General features: G+C 39.1%; 3 pseudogenes; 2 read left to right on the forward strand and 1 right to left on the reverse strand.

Moving 5' to 3' along the window:
- The first annotated feature begins 5,726 nt into the window (after positions 1–5,726).
- LOC143675638 (olfactory receptor 5AR1-like) lies at positions 5,727–6,690 on the forward strand (annotated as a pseudogene).
- Positions 6,691–11,861: 5,171 nt separating this feature from the next.
- LOC143675639 (olfactory receptor 2B8-like) lies at positions 11,862–12,813 on the reverse strand (annotated as a pseudogene).
- Positions 12,814–17,062: 4,249 nt separating this feature from the next.
- Positions 17,063–18,754, forward strand: LOC143675640 (F-box/LRR-repeat protein 14-like; annotated as a pseudogene).
- Positions 18,755–20,862: the final 2,108 nt, after the last annotated feature.

Below are 20,862 nucleotides of genomic sequence, written 5' to 3' on the forward strand. Positions count from 1 at the left end.
TTACTGGTTTTTCTATTTCTGAAAAATAAGTTGTTGGGATTTTGATTGGTATTGCATTGAATCTGTAAATCAATTTAGGTAGGACTGACATCTTAACTATATTTAGTCTTCCAATCCATGAACACGGTATGCCCTTCCATCTATTTAGGTCTTCTGTGATTTCTTTTAGCAGTTTTTTGTAGTTTTTTTATATAGGTTTTTTGTCTCTTTAGTTAAATTTATTCCTAGGTATTTATTCTTTTAGTTGCAATTGTAAATGGGATTCGTTTCTTGATTTCCCCCTCAGCTTGTTCATTACTAGTGTATAGAAATGCTACAGATTTTTGAATGTTGATCTTTTAACCTGCTACTTTGCTGTATTCATTTATTAGCTCTAGTAGCTTTGTTGTGGATTTTTCCAGGTTTTCGACGTATAGTATCATATCGTCTGCAAACAGTGATAGTTTTACTTCTTCCTTTCCAATTTTGATGCCTTGTATTTCTTTTTCTTGTCTAATTGCTCTGGCTAGAACCTCCAACACAATGTTGAATAATAGTGGTGATAGTTGACATCCTTGTCTTGTTCCTGATCTTAGGGGGAAGTTTTCAATTTTTCCCCATTGAGGATGATATTAGCTGTGGGTTTTTCATATATTCCCTCTATCATTTTAAGGAAGTTCCCTTGTATTCCTATCCTTTGAAATGTTTTCAACAGGAAAGGATGTTGAATCTTGTCAAATGCCTTCTCTGCATCAATTGAGATGATCATGTGATTTTTCTGCTTTGATTTGTTGATATGGTGTATTACATTGATTGATTTTCTTATGTTGAACCCTCCTTGCATACCTGGGATGAATCCTACTTGGTCATGATGTGTAATTCTTTTAATGTGTTGTTGGATACAATTTGCTAGAATTTTATTGAGGATTTTTGCATCTATATTCATTAGAGAGATTGGCCTGTAGTTTTCTTTTTTTGTAATATCTTTGCCTGGTTTTGGTATGAGGGTGATGCTGGCTTCATAGAACGAATTAGGTAGTTTTCCCTCTGCTTCGATTTTTTTGAACAGTTTGAGGAGAGTTGGTACTAATTCTTTCTGGAATGTTTGATAGAATTCACATGTGAAGCCGTCTGGTCCTGGACTTTTCTTTTTAGGAAGCTTTTGAATGACTAGCTCAATTTCTTTACTTGCGATTGGTTTGTTGAGGTCATCTATGTCTTCTTGAGTCAAAGTTGGTTGTTCATGTCTTTCCAGGAACCCGTCCATTTTCTCTAAATTGTATTTATTAGCATAAAGTTGTTCATAGTATCCTGTTATTGCCTCCTTTATTTCTGTGAGGTCAGTAGTTATGTCTCTTCTTCCATTTCTGATCTTATTTATTTGCATCCTCTCTCTTCTTCTTTTTGTCAATCTTGATAAGGGCCCATCAATCTTATTGATTTTCTCATAGAACCAACTTCTGGCCTTATTGATTTTCTCTATTGTTTTCATGTTTTCAATTTCATTTATTTCTATTCTAATCTTTGTTATTTCCTTCCTTTTGCTTTCTTTGGGATTAGTTTGCTGTTCTTTCTCCAGTTCTTCCAAATGGATAGTTAATTCCTGCATTTTTGCCTTTTCTTCTTTTCTGATATAGGCATTTAGGGCAATAAATTTCCCTCTTAGAACTGCCTTTGCTGCCTCCCATAAGTTTTGATATGTTGTGTTTTCATTTTCATTCGCCTCGAGGTATTACTAATTTCTCTAGCAATTGCTCCTTTGACCCACTCGTTGTTTAAGAGTGTGTTGTTGAGCCTCCATGTATTTGTGAATTTTCTGGCACCCCGCCTATTATTGATTTCCAACTTCATTCCTTTATGATCCGAGAAAGTGTTGTGTATCATTTCAATCTTTTTAAATTTGTTAAGTCATGCTTTGTGACCCAGCGTATGGTCTATCTTTGAGAATGATCCATGAGCACTTGAGAAAAAGGTGTATCCTGCTGTTGTGGGATGTAATGTCCTATAAATGTCTGTTAAGTCTAGCTCGTTTATAGTAATATTCAGATTCTCTATTTCTTTATTGATCCTCTGTCTAGGTGTTCTGTCCATTGATGAGAGTGGTGAATTGAAGTCTCCAACTATTATGGTATATGTGTCTATTTCCCTTTTCAGTGTTTGCAGTGTATTCCTCACGTATTTTGGGGCATTCTGGTTTGGTGCATAAATATTTATGATTGCTATGTCTTCTTGTTTAATTGTTCTTTTTATTAGTATATAGTGTCCTTCTTTGTCTCTTTTAACTGCTTTACATTTGAAATCTAATTTTTGGATATTAGTGTAGCCACTCCTGCTCTTTTCTGGTTGTTATTTGCATGCAATATCTTTTCCCAACCTTTCACTTTCAACCTTTGTTTATCTTTGGGTCTAAGATGTGTTTCCTGTAGACAGCATATAGAAGAATCCTGTTTTTTAATCCATTCTGCCAACCTATGTCTTTTGTTTGGGGAATTCAGTCCATTATCATTTAGTGTTATTACTGTTTGGATAATATTTTCCTCTAACTTTTTGCCTTTTGTATTATATATATCATATCTGATTTTCCTTCTTTCTACACTCTTCTCCATACCTCTCTCTTCTGTCTTTTTGTATCTGACTCTAGTGCTCCCTTTAGTATTTCTTGCAGAGCTGGTCTCTTGGTCACAAATTCTCTCAGTGACTTTTTGTCTGAGAATATTTTAATTTCTCCCTCATTTTTGAAGGATAATTTTGCTGGATATGGAAGTCTTGGTTGGCAGTTTTTCTGTTTTAGTAATTTAAATATATCATCCCACTGTCTTCTAGCTTCCATGGTTTCTGTTGAGAAATCTACACATAGTCTTATTGGGTTTCCCTTGTATGTGATGGATTGTTTTTCTCTTGCTGCTTTCAAAATCCTCTCTTTCTCTTTGACCTCTGACATTCTAACTAGTAAGTGTCTTGGAGAACGCCTATTTGGATCTTATCTCTTTGGGGTGCGCTGCACTTCTTGGATCTGTAATTTTAGGTCTTTCATAAGAGTTGGGAAATTTTCAGTGATAATTTCTTCCATTAGTTTTTCTCCTCCTTTTCCCTTCTCTTCTCCTTCTGGGACACCCACAACACGTATATTTGTGCGGTTCATATTGTCCTTGAGTTCCCTGATACCCTGTTCAAATTTTTCCATTCTTTTCCCTATAGTTTCTGTTTCTTTTTGGAATTCAGATTTTCCATCCTCCAAATCACTAATTCTATCTTCTGTCTCTTTAAATCTATCATTGTCGATATCCATTGTTTTTTCCATCTTTTCTACTTTATCCTTCACTTCCATAAGTTCTGTGATTTGTTTTTTCAGTTTTTCTATTTCTTCTTTTTGTTCAGCCCATGTCTTCTTCATGTCCTCCCTCAATTTATTGATTTCATTTTTGAAGAGGTTTTCCATTTCTGTTCATATATTCAGCATTAGTTGTCTCAGCTCCTGTATCTCATTTGAACTATTGGTTTGTTCCTTTGACTGGGCCATATTCTCAATCTTCTGAGCATGGCCAGTTATCTTCTGCTGCTGGCATCTGGGCATTTAGTCAGATTTCCCTGGGTGTCGGACCCAACATGGTTGTAAGATTTTTCTGTGAAATCTCTGGGTTCTGTTTTTTTTATCCTGCCCAGTAGGTGGCGCTCTTGGCACACGTTTGTCTGCTGGTCCCACCAGTAAAAGGTGCTGTGGGTCCTTTAACTTTGGAAAACTTTCACTGTCCGGGAGGTTTGCTAGCCGAAGTGGCTTGGAAGAGTGCCAGCCGGCCCTGGGTCCGAACGCGGGGAGTGTCGCTGGCCGCCGCCGCCCAGGAAAGTGCCCGTCCAAATTTTCTAGTCGGCCCAGGGTGCCAAGCGTGGCGGGAGGGCATCAGCCGCAGCGGCCTGCCCGGGAGAGTGCATGTTCCTGGGGAGTCACGGGTTTGGAAGGGCCCCCCTGTCACTGTTCTCTGCTGCCTGGGGATTTCCAATCCAATTCTCTCAGTTGGTCCGGGGGGCCGCGTGTGGTGTGGGTGCCAGCCGCTGTGCTTTGATGGGACTGCCTGTCCAAATCTCCCAGCCAGCACGGGAAGGGGGAAGGGAGTGACTCCGGCCACTTGCCGCCCCACCCGGTGAAGCCCACGCCCCTTGGCAATCTCACCAGAGTGCGTTCTCTCAGCCCGCCAGCCGTTCCAGGATAGGGTACGCTGTCTTTTTTATCTCTGTCGTGGCTTTGGGAGCTGTTCTGTATCGTTTCTACTCCCCTAGTAGCTGTCCTGGAGGAGAAACTAAGATCCGCGCGTCTTACTAAGCCGCCATCTTCTCTGGAATTCCCCTTCTCCACTTTCTTGTATGCAGCAGCAAACTATTTAAAGCAATTATAGTCTAACTCCTCCCTTCAAATTTAGATATGAAGTACTACTCATTTATAAGTTATTTTTCCCCTACTTCTCTCTAAGACATCTTGCAGTGGGGCCAGGTAATCATAAAAGGGAAGACAGACTTAAGAAATACATGCTCCTCTGTGACCACAGCAATGGACATCCCTTTCTCTACTCTCTCCTGAATGAGGGCTCCTTTAAATTTATCTGTTAGCTGATCTGTACAAAGACCCATTGGTTAGGCAACTGAATGTTCCCAAAGACACAACTGCATCTTCACACTAATTATGCATCATGTGTGACCACTGAGTTCTTGCAAAAATCAAGGAAACCTAGAGAAAAGATTCCATGTTCACGCATATGATAGCCAAAGCAGGAAAGGAAAGGCAAACACAAAAATAAAAATTTGACCACCATAAAATCATGTCTACATGAAACACAATAAAGTGTATTGAACTCTAGGGTCTGACAGACCAACTCTATGGTTTATTGGCTATTAACTTTGGTGGTTACTTAATATCTAGCCTTCATTTATTTTTCACATGTGAAATGGGAGTAATGATGACACTTACCTCATTGTCATGAGGATGAAATTGTGCAGTGCCTGTAAAACACTCAACAAAAGTCTAACAAAAGTCTAGCAAGTACTTAGTGTTCAATAAGTCCCTCTTTTTTCTGCTTTTTTTTTTGCCTGGGTCTCTGGCATGGCAGGTGAGAACTCTGCCATTGAGCCACCATGGCCTGCCCAATTCCTGACTTTTTAAAAAAATATTATTATCTTTTTTATATATTTCTCACCCTCTCCTGCAAGTATTTCATTTTCTGTCTATGGATGTGTAATGTGTTATACTTTGAAATTCATTTTGTGCTTCCTTTCTATACCTACCTGAAATGAGAGTTAACATTTATATATTATCTGAATTCATCATTGTTTTCTTTTAGAAAGAAGTAAAGAATGCCATAAATAACCCTTCTTTACTAATTAATAAAATGGATAATTGCACAGAGCTGGTCAAGCATCTGATGCCATGTGATAAATGACCTCACAGCACCAAGGATATTATAAAATCCTAACTTTATATGCCCAATAATAACTTCATTTTTAATGGGCACCTGGAGAAGACATATGACCATCACCTTCACCAAAATCATTTGAATTGCCCTACTGATCACAGAATCTTTTTACTGGCAGGATTTTTAAGAACCACCCCAAACAAAGCCTTCACTTACTTAGAATTATAAACAATTATTACAATATCTCTGGTTGTTTTTTTTATCTTTAGTTAACTATTTATAGTGATAGGGAACTTAGCTACCATGATCAATAAATCAAATCAAGGCAACCATGAAACTGAAGAGATGGATAAAGGAAACCACTCAGTGGTGACTGAATTCATTTTTATGGGCATCATTCAGGACCCTCAACTGCAGATCCTCTTCTGTGCAGTCATCCTGGTGGTCTACTTGGTCAGCATGGTGGGGAATGCTGGAATGATGATCCTGATCATAACAGACATGCAACTTCGCACACCCATGCATTTTTTTCCCTGCAAACTCTCCTTTGTTGATCTGGGCTACTCTTCGGCCATTGTTCCCAGAATGTTATCTGACTTCCTAAGTAAGTGCAAAGTCATCTCCTTTTCCAGCTGTTCCACCCAGTTTGCTTTCCTTGTAAGTTTTATGGATGGTGAATGCTATGCCCTGGCAGCCATGGCCTGTGACCGTTCTGTGGCCATCTGTTTACCCCTCCATTATAACACTCTCATATCCAAGCAGGTCTGCTTGGCCCTCATGCTGGGTTCTTACCTGGTTTGTCTGGTGATTTGGTAGCCCATACTTCCCTCACCTTCAACCTCAGTTCCTTTGGTTCCAATATCATCAACCATTTCTGTGAAATTGCACCACTCTTGGCCCTCTCTTGTTCAGACATCTATTATCAGTGAGAGCTTACTCTTTATTTAGTCTGTGTGGTTTCATTGAATTCAGCACCATCCTTATCATCTTCATTCTCTATGCCTTCATCTTCATCACCATCATCAGAATGCACTCTGTTGGAAGGTCACATTAAGGTTTTCTCTCCCTGTGGGTCTCACCTCATTGGTATCACCCTCTGCTATGGAGCAGTCATGTTTATGTACCTGAGGTCAACATCCAGCTACTCCCTGGACCAAGACAAGTGGACGTCTATATTCTACACTATTATCATCCCCATGTTGACCTCCTGATCCACAATGTGCAGAACAAGGATGTAAAAGATGTTCTTAAAAAAGTAATTGGGAAAAACCTCAATAAGAAAATGAAAATGTGTTATTATCATAGGTAAATGAAAGCGATAGAAGAATGACAAAAGGAAATAGAAAATGTAAGTAGCTTTTTAAGAAATATTACCCATTGAAATGGCTGACTGGACCTGTGTTCACTTAAGATGAGAAGTGAACTCCTAAGCACAAAGAAACCAGAGATTGATGGTTTGAAAAATTCTAAGCCTAACCAGACAGTGTGCACTGAGTCTAGAGCAAAAGTAGCTCTGTCTGAGAACTCCCTAAATTTTAAGGAAATGGGTCCCCAGAGGACAAGACTCCATTTAGCATTTGACTGAACAACCTTTTGCTAAACAGAGCATGACTGAACACAGGTCTAGTCAGCCATTTCAATGGGAGTCAAGATTGTAAATACAGTTATTCCAGAGGGATATATGGAAAGTTCTACCTGAATGGTTTGAATCTGCTTGGACTACACAGAAAGCCAGCAAGAATTTTGAAAAATCTGTGCAAGCAGAGTCAAGGCCAGTCTGGAGTAAAAGGAACAGAGTAGGGATGAATTGAAAGATAAAATAACTTCAAGGGTAGAACCATGGAAGCAAAAGTCTGGACTGAAAATATCTCTCTGGGCCAAGAGAGCATGTTCTCCAATATCTGTGGATAGGGTGGGTCTGCCCCTGTTTTGGAGGAGGTGGATAATGCATCCTATTGTTCTGAGAATGTGCAATGCTCAGATTTGATGGTAATTGAGCCCCTGAATTCATAGAGGCCTCTGCTACAACCCCAAAACTCAGTGAAGGTTGGCTCTGTGCTCTGGTGTTTGGAGAGAGCATAGCCCCTCTGAAAGGACTTGAAAGCAGTGGGACTGCCTCTTAATCTGGACTGGAGGGCAAAACATCAATCCATAGATGACTCTTAGACCTTGAAATTTAATAGGATTTTCCTTGCTGGTTTTCAAACTTGCTTGGAACCTGTGACCCCTATTTACCTTCCAATTTCTCCCATCTGGAATGGGCATGTTTACCCTATGCTTGTCTCACTGTTGTATATTGGAAGGAGATAACTTGATATCTAGGTTGTAGAGGTCCATTAAACATAGGAAATCTTGTCTTAGGATAGACCACTTCCATAACTGATTTTGATGAGACTTTGTACTTTTCATTTTTACTGAAATGACGTAAAGCTTTTTGGTATATTGTGATGGAATGAATGTATTTTTCACATAGAAAAAACATGTCTTTTTAGTTTCCAGGAGGGTGGACTGATTTCAATGGAGTTGTGCACTGAGGTTTGGGCATAATCTTTATCTTGATGCACATTCTGTGGGATGTGGTCCATTATAAATAAGATCTCTTCAAGATATCAGTTTAGTTGAGGTGTGACCCAACTAAATCAGGTTGGATTTTAACCTGGATTACTTAAGACCTTTATAAGCAGAGTTCAGGTCAGATGGAGAGAGAATCCATGGCAAGCAGCCTGGCACTGGAAGTCAATAGAAGACAGACAAGAAGGGGAGAAGACATTGGCATGCACATTACTATGTTATGGAAAAATCAAGGAACAAGTTTCACTGGCAGCCCACCCCAGAACACAACAGACTTCTTGGAGAAAACATAACCTTGTTTATACCTCAATTTTAGACTCTCCTAGTCTCAAAATCATCAGGTAATGAATACCCATTGTTTAAGACAATCCTTTGCATGACACTTGTTTTAGCATCCAGGAAGCTAAAATAACAAGTACACACTATAATTGAAAGAGCAGTTGCCTTGGGATCAGGAAGATCTGTCTTTGAGTCCCATCTCTACATCTCTAATTAGTGACCTTGCTGTTAAAGAACCACTTTTCATATTTGTCTTCTGTGTGCCAGTCAATGAACAAAGCACTTTATATCTCATGAAGTTTCTATAACAACCATGCGAGAAAATCATGAAACTAAAGCTCAAACAGGTCAAAAGCTTGGCATCATTAAATGATAGAATAATCTTAATCTGTTATTCTAAATAAAAGGCCTGAATTTTCCACTATGACTAGGAGAAACAGTCAATCTTTGGACTAGAATGAAATGAACTCTCAGCAGGTTTTGCAATTTTCTGTGTGACTTTTGGAAAGTGACTCAATCCCTTTAAAGCTCAGTTTCTCCATCTATAAAATGAGAACAATAATAATGCTTCCCTTTTGGCATTTTTCAAATGTATAAAATATCTGCTACATAAAAAAATGCTTATTAAATACTAGTTTTTTAAATATTTTTCCTTCATTTGTATGTCAACTATCCATAATTATGCATCAAAGTGATGCAATGAAGTGGGGAAACTAAATGTTTTGCTTTCCCTGAAATTGGTGGTAGAAGTATGCACATCAATTTATAACAGCAAGGAAAATGGGATGGAAATTGGATCACGTCTGTCCCACTCCCAGCCCTACCAACATTTATCCCAAAGAAATACTTTAACATTTTTGTACTTCAGTATCTTCATCCATAAAATGAACCCTCACATTTATACTGAATTTATCCTATTAGTTTGCTCAAATCAAATAGCTGTCTATTGTTTGAAAAGTCCAGAGTTTACTTTCATACATTAAAAATTTAGTCTAACAATAAAATTATAACAAAGGTAAACACATCAATTACATTCAGAATTATATTCTGCAAAAATCATGTGCATTAGTGTTTTCTTTAATCAACAAGGAATTGGTGAACACTGTATTAGGGGCTGTGGGAGAAAAAAATAGATGCAGAATGTTTAAAAGGGAAGCTGTGAGATTAAGCTGAAGTTCCATTTGCTTCCTCCACTCTCAAGCTATGTGGTCTTGGGTGAAAATTTTAAAGCAATCTTTGTTTAAGCCTCATGAAGTTTACCTTTGTAGGGAAATAAGATGAAGTCAAAATTTATGTCACAGTGAATAAGAATTCTGAAACATAAAATCATAAAAACACTGTGGGTGCTTACAGTAGAAAGACAGTGCTTCTTCTTAGGAGGGCATTCAGGGCCTGAAACCAGGGAAGTCTTTACAAAGGAGGAGGCATCTGATTTGACTTTGAAGCATGGATCAGAAATTATAGTAGGAAGAAGATGAGGTAGGTAATGTCATATAAAGATGGGCGAGGTCTTGCCAGGGAAATTCTGGGGTTTTTTTGCCCATCTTTATGGAATGATTATGAATAGTGCTATCTCTCATTCTCAAAAGTGCCCTGACTCATATGATAAAATACATGAACAACCTAAGTGATTTATTGAAACACCTTGAGGGTTTGATAAATGGAAGTTCTCATCTGTGCCAGAGAAGTACTATATACATAATTCTGCTCTAACATTATTATGGACGGAATCATGCATGACACCCTGACCCCCAAAACCTGTTAAAGTCCTAACCCCAAGTCCTGTGGATGTGAACCCATTTGTAAATAGGATCTTCAAATATGTTTTACTTAAGGTGAGGTCAACGTGAATTACCATGGGCCTTTATCTAATATGACTGGAGTCCTTACAAACAAAAGAAATTTGGACATAGTAGGAGAAGGGATGACAGACAAACATATGACAGAGGCAGATAGTGCATTATGGGTTACTGGTCAGCCACCATCAGAATGCTACAAACAGACTTTAGAGAAAGCAGGATCCTATGCATGACTTAATGTTTGATTTCTAGCCTCCAAAAACTGAGACTGTAAATTCCCATTGTTTAAGGCAGTTAGTGTGTGGTATTTTTGTACAGCAATCATGGCACACTAAGACAAAAACTAAATCATATAAACCTTAATGCCATCACTACCTCAGTAGACTATGAGACTTTGAGATAAGTTCAATTTTTATGACCAAGTCCTGGGAAAAATAAGGGATCAACATATAGTCATTGAAAAAATGAATGACCATGCTGTGCTCTATTAGAGAACTACCAAAAACTAGTCTCAATTCTGGATTTCAGGGAAACTATTGAGCATAGATGTGCCCTACCTGAGACTAATAGGGCTGAATTGTGAGTTCAGTTTTCTTACAATGATGAAACTGGAGACATGTATGACTAAAGGGGATGCCTGTGTTCTCTTAGTTGATAACTATTAGCAGTAGGATTAAAATTAATTGCTATTTCATAGTCCAGTATCTAACACAATAGTGAAATGTGCAGCATTTTAGAAGATGAGATCAGAATTAAGGAAGAGATTTGGGAATCTTTTATAATGAACTGGATTTATGACTACCTTCAGTCTGGTGATTGGATTAGATTCATTAGTCAGGATTTAAACAGGATTATACATAAAGCACCTGTTGAAAAATACACACACTTGCTGGTGACTGCTGTGAGCTAAATTTCTGCAAGGTCAAGTGGGCTAGAAGAGTCATCATAATGTCAATGAATAGAAGAGGAGAGGTTACTTAGGATATGATATCAAAGAAGAAGTTCAGATTTCAGATGTTGCTGGAAAGGTGGAACCAATAAGGTGTAATTATTTTCACTATGACTTTCTTCCCCTTGAGCATTTTATAATCCTTATAATTACTAACTGAGATACTAAACATGTTGTTTTCACTTCAAGGGAAATGATACCCATTAGGAAAGCTTGCAGTACGATGTATAATGGTGACATCTAATAGGCCTTTTATTAAGTTTTTTTTATTTTATTCGGTTTCTCCTATCTTGTACCCTGACAGTGATGATATTAAAATCTTTTGACATTGTATTATTGTTCTTACAATTAACTAACCAAATCCAAACAGTGAAAATAAAGAGTAATTCCAGAAGACACATTCCATGGCATTTGCAGGAGCAGCCTCAGAAAGTAAAACACTTAAAAACTACAAAATTAAGATGGAGAATGTTGAGTTCTACAAACTTTAATTTGAAGTTCTGCACCTGGGCTGGAAATTGTTCTTGTTTCCTTGTATCAGAGTGAATTAGATCCCCTAGACAGGAGTGAAATGTTTTCTCTTTATTGATAAAATTTCATGTGACTAATTTAAGATGGTCTATGATTTTAGAGAACCACATTTTCTCAATAAGTAAAATACAGTAACTACTTAGTGAAGGAGGTTTATTTTGTCACTTTATGGCTGCTGTGTGTCCACAACATAAACATTTTCCTTGATGAAGTTTTAGGTAGAATTTTCTGTCTTTTATTACAGTGTCATTAATATGGGGCAGATTTTGACAGTCTAGCAATTTTATTCTTTTCTCCATTCATACACAGAATAGAATAATCTTAGATTGTCACTTAGCCTTCATGTCCAGTTTACAGCCCTCGTGGCCTCTGTTTTGCAATAGCTCTCCTTATAGCTCCTTTCACATCTTGGTTCCTCAGGCTGTAGATCAAGGGATTGAGCATGGGTGTGATTACAGTGTGAAAAACTGCAATTATCTTGCCCCCAGCACAGGAAGACTTTGATTGTGGTCTCACATACATGAAGATGGCAGTTCCATAGAATAAAACCACCACGGTCAGATGGGAGACACAGGTGGACAGTGCCTTGTGCCTCCCAGAGACTGACCATATCCTGAGGATAGACAGAAGGATTCGGGCATAAGAAACAAGAATGAGGAGGAAGGGAATGAAGGCAATGATGATACTGAAGGCAACAACAACCATCTCAGTAAATGAAGTGTCTGTGCAGGCCAGCCTCAAGACAGAAGGCACCTCACAGAAAAAGTGATTCAGGACACTGGGTCCACAGTATGGCAAACTTAAGGTGAGGACATTGATCACCAGGGAGCCAAGGAAGCTGATGAACCAAGAAAATGCAGCCAGTTGGACACAGGTCCAACAGCTTTGATCGATTAATGACAGTGTAGTGAAGAGAATGACAAATGGCTACATATCGGTCATAAGCCATAACACCAAGGAGGACACATTTGATAATTCCAAAGGAGAGGGAAAAGTACATCTGAGTAGCACAGCCAAAGAATGAAACGGCCTTCTCTTTCCCCACCATGTTGGACAGCATTTGTGGGACATTGGTGGATGTGTAGCAGACGTCCAAAAAGGATAAATTAGTGAGAAAGAAGTACATGGGGGTATGAAAATGAGGTTTTATCTTGATAGTAGTGATGGTGATAATATTACTAGCTACAGTCAATAAATAAAATAACAAGGACATAATAAAAAGAGTGACCTGGATCTTTGGTTGGAGGGAGAGGCTGAGGAACACAAATTCAGTCACAGAGAAATTAGTTTTTATCATATCCATTTGTCAGGCCACTTTGCTTTCAAAGAATCATCCTCTTGGAAACAAAATTAAATGTCTTATACATCACAGTGTTGGAAACACATAGCATAAGATAATATATGATATATATATAACATGAATTTTTATTATATGAGAAGTTTTTTACTAGTTATTTTGCCACAAGTAAATTTCATTCTCAGGATTGCTAAATATATTTAAATAATTTTAAACAGGAGGAAATTGAAGATCAGAGAAACTATACAAATTTCTAAAAGTCAGAGTATTTTTGAGAGCCACAATTGCCTAACAATAGGCAAGAACTGTAAAAAGAAGCACAAATTAAACTAAACAAGCAGAAGAAAGGAAATAAAGAATTAAGTGGTGATAAATGAAATAAAAAAGAAAAAAACAGAGTGATCAAAAATTCAAACATTAATTCTCTAACAGGATCAATAAGATTGATCAACATTTATTGAAACTGACAAAAAAAGTGAGAGAGGATATAAGTAAAGAATCAGAAATGGAAAGAGAGACATTACTGCTAACCATACTGAAATAAAAAGTATCCTCAGAGGATACCATGAACAACTGTATAGCAATAAATTAGATATCCTAAACTGAATGGATAAATTCTGAGAATCTCACAAACTGCCTATGCTGAGCAAGAATAAACAGAAAATCTTAGCAAATCTATTACTGGTGAAGATATTGAATCAGTAATCAAAGACCTCTCAACAAGCAAAAGCCTAGGACAAGATGGATTACAGGGGAATTCTGTCAAATATTCCAAGAAGACTTAACTCCAATTCTGCTCAAATGCTTTCAAAAATTGAATAGTGTAAAACACTCCCTAATTCATTCCATTAGGCCAAAATTACTCTCATACCAAAGCCAGATAAAGATACCACAAGAAAATAAAACTACAGACTAATATCTCTTATGAGCACAGATGCAGGAATCTTCAAGAAAATATTAGAAACCTGAGTCCAGCAGCATATTAAAGCAATTATATACCATGTTCAAGTGGAATTTGTTCCTTGCATGCCAGGTTGATTTAATATAACAGAATCAATTAATATAATACATCACATTGGCAGAATGAATAAAAAAATAACATGAATAGCTCAGTTGATGCAGAAAAAGGCATTTGACAAATTACAGCATCCTTTCCTGATAAAAACACTTAGAACACTAGAAATAAAAGGACATTTCCTCAACACGATAAAGAACATATATAAACAGTCTATAGCTAACATCCTACTTAGTGGTGAAAGACTGAAATATTTCCCTCTGGACCAAGAACAAAAGAAAGAAGTCCTCTGTCACCACTGATTTTCAAAATTATAGTGTAAGTATCTTCCAGAGAAATTAGGCAAGGAAAAAAAATTAAAATCCAAATTATAAAAGAAGAAGTAAAAACTCCTTTATTTAAAGATGATATGGTCCTATACACAGAAAATCCTGAAAAGTCCATAAGAAAACTACTAGAACTAATAAATGAATTCAGCAAAGTGAGATGGTACAAAATCAATAGCCTCAAATTAGTAGTGTTTCTATACACAAGTAATGAACAATCAGAAAAATAAATCAAGAAAAAAATTCATTCACAATAGCAACTAAAGAATCAAGTATCTAGGACTAAATCTAACAAAGCATGTATTGGACTTATATATAGCAAACAACTAAAAACTGCTAAAATAAATTAATGAAGACGTAACTAAATGGAAGGATATTCCATGTCCCTTCTGTGAAAGAATAAATATATTTAGGTTCTCAATACTACCCAAAGCAGTTTATAAATTCAATAAATCCAAATAAAAATTCTAATTTAAGTTGTATGGTCAGTTTATTTAGATACCGTAATTACATGGAACCTTGGAAAAGTAAAAGTAGTGAGATCTTGCTGGTTTGTACAGAGTAATGTGATGTCTAATATATCTCAGAGTAATCTGCTTGGAGGATTTAAAGGTTTTTGCAAAGTCCCCTTGAGGGACTGTGGAAACAGCTGGACTTCTCCAGCTGGGGAAGACCTGATATTCTTGTAATCATTGGGGACTGCCAATTTGATTAGTCAGATCCTCGATCCTGAGGCTTGCCTTTATAAAACTTATTCCTGCAAAAAAGAAGCTAAGCCTAATTAAAATTATGTCTCGAAGTCACTGCAGAGAACCTCTTTTGTTGCTCAGATGTGGCTCACTCTCAACGTCAAAGTGGCAGGTAAACCTACTGCTTTCCCCCCTGTGGGACATGACTCCCTTGGGTAGATCTCTGGCAACGTGGGACATGACTCCTGGTCATGGGCCTGGCCCTGACATTGTGGTATTGAGACCATCTTCTTGGCCAAAACAAGGAAGAGAAATGAAACAAAAGAAAGGTTCAGTGGCTGAAAGATTTCAAATAAAGTTGAGAGGTCAACATATGAGTTATTAATTTGCATTATATAGATATCTCATTTTAGTTTTTAGTGGATTAGAAAATCTAGGAGGAAATACCTAAAACTGTTGAACTGTAATCCAGTAGCCCTGATTTTTTAAGACAACTATATAACTACATAGCTTTATTTGTGACTGTGTGATTATGAAAACCTTATGTGTAACACTGCCTTTAACCAGTGTATGGAAACATGAGTAAAAAAATAAGGATAAAAAAAGGACAAAAACAAATAATTAATAGGGGGGATAAAAGGTATAGGATGTTTTGGGTGTTCTTTTTCATTGTATTAGTATTCTTATATGTATATGTATGTATGTATTTAATGAAAATGTTCAAATATTGATTATGGTGATAAATGCACAACAATATGATGGCACTTTGAACCACTAATTTTTCACTTTGGATGATTATAGACTATGTGTATTATAAAATTGCAATAACAAGGAGTCCTGCCTTACAGGAATATTGGAAGTTCTGTAGCCTGAAAGGAAGAGACAAAGCAGAGAGAGGCTTGGAGTAAAGTATAGAAATGAAGGTTATGAGTAAGGGTAACTAAAAGGGTAAAAAGAGAGACAAAAATAGGATATGATACAAAAACCAAAGGATAAAATGGTTGAGATGAGTACTAACTTTGAAGTAATAACATTGAATGTTAATGGATTAAACTCCCCAATCAGAAGACATAGACTGGCAGAATTGATTTTTAAAAGTATGATCCAAATATATGCTGTTTACAAGAAACTAACCATAGACCCAAAGACATATTATTCTGAGTGAAATAAGCCAGACACAAAGTACAAATATTTTATTTCACTGTTATGAACCAGTTGTAATAAACAAGCTCATAGTGTTAGAATCTAGAATATGAGTTACCAGAAAATAGATTGATGTTTGAGAATGGCAAGTTGATGCTTAATTTATACAGACTTTAAATAGTTTTTTGACAAAATTTTGGAATGGGTGATGTGATGGTAGTACATTTTTATAAATGTCATCAACAGCACTGAACTATGTATGTGAATTTGTGTAAAAGAGGAAAGTTTGGGTTTTACTATAACAAAAAATTAAAAGCTAAAGCATAAGGCTGGACTGCATGGTGAACCCTACTGTAGATGATGGACTGCAATTACCAGGGCAAATATACGAGTGTTCTTTTATGGGTAGTAACAAATATATGATATCAATACAAGGTGGTAATAATAGTAGTATATGGGGAAAATTACACTGGATGTAAGTAATGGATGACGGAACTAGTTTAATAAACTTTCATCAACTGTAACAAAGGTAACGTGTTAAAAATTAGTACAATTGAAAATGCCCGGCCGGCCTGCTTGCCCTCGGTCTGCAACAAGCCATGCTCCAGCCAAGGCGTCCGTGGTACCGGAGGCGGTTGCCAAGAGCCCCAGAGGCAGGGGAGGAGGAACTCAGGCCTCCGGGACCGTACCTGAGCGGCGGAGTAGGCAGGCCTCACCTGGGAGGTGAGGCAACAGGAAGTCTCTGGCCCACCTCCAGGGTCCCCTCAACCTCCCGCCGAGCCGATGGGCAGCGCAGGGGGTGGGAGACGCGGTAGGGGGCGTGGGGGTCGCGAGGCAGGCAGCACGGCTGGAACACCGCCTGGTTAGTTCAAAGGCGGCGGCGGCGGCGGTCCCGGCTGGGCTCCGAGAGTCAAGAGGGGGTGCCTTCACCACCCCGGATGTGAGGACCGCATGGAGCCCAGGAAGGCTGGAGGGCAGGGGGGCTACGCCAGCAAGCAGGCAGGCTGGAGGGAAGGACAGAGCAGGAGGAGGAGCGGAGGCAGCGGCCATAGCTGCAAGGCGGGAGGCCGTCCATTGGGCCCATGGAGGGGCTCGCACCTCCTCCCATCCATGCCGCGGAGGGTGTGTGGAGGAGGGTGGAGACCCACATCTCCTGCCGTTTCCCCGAGCTGCTGGTCATGCTCTTCGGTCACCTGGACTTCCGGGAGGGCATGCAGCGCAGCGGTGCACATGGGCCGCCTACCACAAGTTGGTGTGGGGAGTGTGAAGGCCAAGCTGCATCTGCTCTGAGCCAACCTGTCGCTGTTCTTCAGCCTGCAGGCCTCGGGCATCCACCGGGTTGCAGCCTCAGCTACGTGATCCGCGGCATCCAAAGTCGCAATCTCTGTGGCTGCTACAGCCTTACTGGCAACTGGCTGGGCCACGCTTGATGCAGGATATCAGCTCCTTGAGTGCCCTCAACCTGAGCCTCTGCAAGTAGATCACCGACAGCAGCCTGGCCCGCATTGCCCAGTACCTCAGGGGTCTGGAGGTGCTGGAGCTTGGGTGGCTGTAGCCACAACACCAACACTGGCCTTTTGCCCATTGCCTGGGGTCTGCTATGCCTCAAGAGCCTCACCTCCTCAGCTGCGGCCACCAGTCGAACATGAGCATGGAACACCTGCAGCATGACGCGCAGTGCGGCCGACGGCTCCCTGTGCTTGGAAGAGCTCACACTGCAAGACTGCCAGCAACTCACCGATCTTTCCTTAAAGCATGTCTCTTGTGGGCCATCGGGCCTGAGGCTCTTCAACCACAGCTTCTGCGCAGGCATTTTGGGCACAGACCTCCTGCACCTGTCATGTATGGACAGACTACACAGCCTTAACCTGCACCATTGTGACATAAGTGATACAGGCACCATGCCTCTGGCTAGGGGTAACCTGCACCTATCAAGCCTGGATGTGTCCTTCTGTGACAAGGTGGGGGACTGGAACATGGCCTTCATAGCTCAGGGGCTGGACGGGCTCAAGTCCCTCTCCCTCTTTCCCTGCCACATCAGTGAAGATGGCATCAACTGTATGGTGTGACAGATACAGAGGCTGGTCAACATCCAACATGGTGAGCACATCAGGGACAAAGGCCCGGAGCTGACTGCTGAGCACCTGAGCCCACTTACCACCATCAACCTGTGTGGCTGGAAAAATCACCAAGTGTGGCCTGGAATGCATTACTCAGCTGTCCTGCCTCAAGGTACTCAACCTGGGGTGCTGGGAGATGACAGACAGGGAGATGGTCAGCTGAGGGCCACAGCATCCCTTCCCTTGTCCTTCCCTATTCATCCTCCCTTCACCACCACCACCCCCTCCTCACTCCCCATGCATAAGTATACATAAGTCATTGCCCTTGATGGAATAGGGTGATGGCAGCAAGCTTCAGGCTCATTTGTCCTCCCACCTCCAGCCCCCACCCCACCAAGGGCCCTTTCTCATCCTATCTGGAGATGAAAACCAACCTGACCCCATCACTCCTTTGATACTGTTGTGTGTTCCACTCTCCTTTCCCCTGAAGATGGGGAGATGGACTCAGCTACTTACCCTCTAATCTTTGCAGAGGGATGGAAGACTGATTCAGCTACTGTTTTCCCACTGTGAGGCATTTGAAAATGGCCAGAGGCCTGGTGAGAGTGACTAGACCTTTCAACCCTGGGGAGTTGAGGAAAATGTCTGCCTTCACTTAAGCTTTCATTTGAATACTGTGATCTGGTTTTTATTTTGAAGTGTATAAAAAGCAAACCCAACCACAATGGCCTTTTCATCCTTCTTTCAGTTTTGTAACTGGGCCCAGTCCTTCTCATCACTTCTTCTTTTACCAAACTTTGATATTCATGCTCATTTAATTGTTATCTTTTATCTTTTTTTCTTGGAAGAAATTTTTTAAGCGCCTTTTTCTTCTGTTGAAAATATTCTATGTACCATATATATAATGTATATATGTGTGTTTCTGGCTACCACCTTTTAGTTTACTTTTTTTCTCTGAAGCCCTGGAATTCTACAAGAAAGTGATTTTGAGACTGAAATATTTTTGTGCCTAGCCTCTAAAGATGCCCTCTGGATTTGTATGTCTTTTTTACTTTGACTTCTTTCCAACCATCATCTATCCAGTATTGTCCCACTGCTACTTTCTGGCTTTAATTTTCTCCTTGTCCATTGGGATTTGAGGATATAATCATGTTTCTAAATCTTGACTCAATTTATAGTACAAATATGTGGGAGAAATAAGAATTGAACTGTTTTTTTTTGTTTGGATGTTTGAAATGCAGATTGTCTTGTAGATGATTATTATATATTGAAACTCCATGCTTCCTTGCTGTCATTCTAAGTTTCCTCACAAAAAGATCAGTGAGCCTTCTTGTTGGAAGCAGAGTTGCAGAACTGGCCTGTAAGAATCCATGGGTTCAGTGCACAGGGAGAATACTGAAGTCCATGCCTTATCTCTGTTCTTTTTAAAAAATGGAGTTTGTGGGTTTTAAAAAATTATTTCTAAATGGAGGAATAGATGACTTTCTTTATTCTGGTGGTGTTGGAACTTGTGGGGTTTTTTTTATAAAAACAACTACCAGCCAATAATTTTATATCCTGCAGTACTCTCTTTCAAAAATGGGGGGAGATTAAGATAAGCAAAAGCTGAGGGAGTTAAACACCACTGGACCTTCTCTACAAGGAACATTAAAGAGAGTTCTTCAGACTTAAAGTAAAGAAAACTAGAATGTTTCAAACCAGCATAAAGAAATAAGGATCTGCAGTAAAGTTAACCTTGTGAATAATTTTAAATGACAGTTTTATTATATTGCATTGTTTGATGCTCTACTTCCACCCTACAGTACTTAAACATAAATGCATAAAAGTAATTACAAATCCATAATTTTGAACATATACTGTACAAAGATACAAGTAGAAAGGAGTGCAGAAAATGGTAGTTTATGAGATAAGTAAAAAAGTTAAAGAGGTATATAAAGAGGTATACAGAAATATTATTGCATGCTAGTGAAGTTAAGTTGGTATCAAACAATATATGATTGTTGTATATTTAGGATGTTAGATTTTAACCTCATGGTAAGTTTTAGGTCAGGGGAACAGGGAAGGTCACCATGAATCGAGCTGTGTAAAATGTGCTGCCCCTTCTAGACATCACCTAACTCCCTTGCTTAAAAACCACCCACACCAGGACCCAGCAGCAAGCTCACAACTCCCTACCTGGAGTTTTGTGAGCTCTGCCTGGGAGCGCAGGAATAAACTCACTCACTGTAAGGATTTTTTGGCCTGCCTCCTTTCTCTTTCACCTCCTAAACCTTACATTTTGGTGAGCATACAGTAAGTACAAAGAAAATAGATGAGAAATATGTCCAAACAAAAAATAGAAGGCACTAAATGTGTAACATCACAGGAAATCTGATCACTATAAAATTAGCCATTAATAGAAGTGAAGGGAAAAATGACATAAGATTATTTTGGTTCTGAAGCTGATAAAATCAATATATGAAAAATGGATTTCCTTTTACATTGGCGATTTATTAACTTACACATTTCCAATTTTAAGTCCATGAAAAGATCCCAATTAAGTCATCTCTGTAGACAAGTCACCTTGATATTGGGCTCCTCTGTCAGGTAGCCAGGCAAGATAGTGAGATTTGCTGATCTTTCTCTCATGGATTTAATTGCTTCAGTTTCTGATTTCTCCATCTGTGGCTTTTTCTCTAAACTTCTGTGGGTGTTTCTCTGAATTTTCTCTCTTAACTTCTGTATTTGTTTTATTCTTTTGTAGAGGACACTGATAAAGAGGATTAAGGTCTGTCTTGAATGAGGTGGATCACATGTCAACATGAAATAACCAAATCAAATAT

The sequence above is a fragment of the Tamandua tetradactyla genome, chromosome 3 (assembly GCF_023851605.1).
Source record: "Tamandua tetradactyla isolate mTamTet1 chromosome 3, mTamTet1.pri, whole genome shotgun sequence".
NCBI classification, from domain to species: domain Eukaryota; kingdom Metazoa; phylum Chordata; class Mammalia; order Pilosa; family Myrmecophagidae; genus Tamandua; species Tamandua tetradactyla.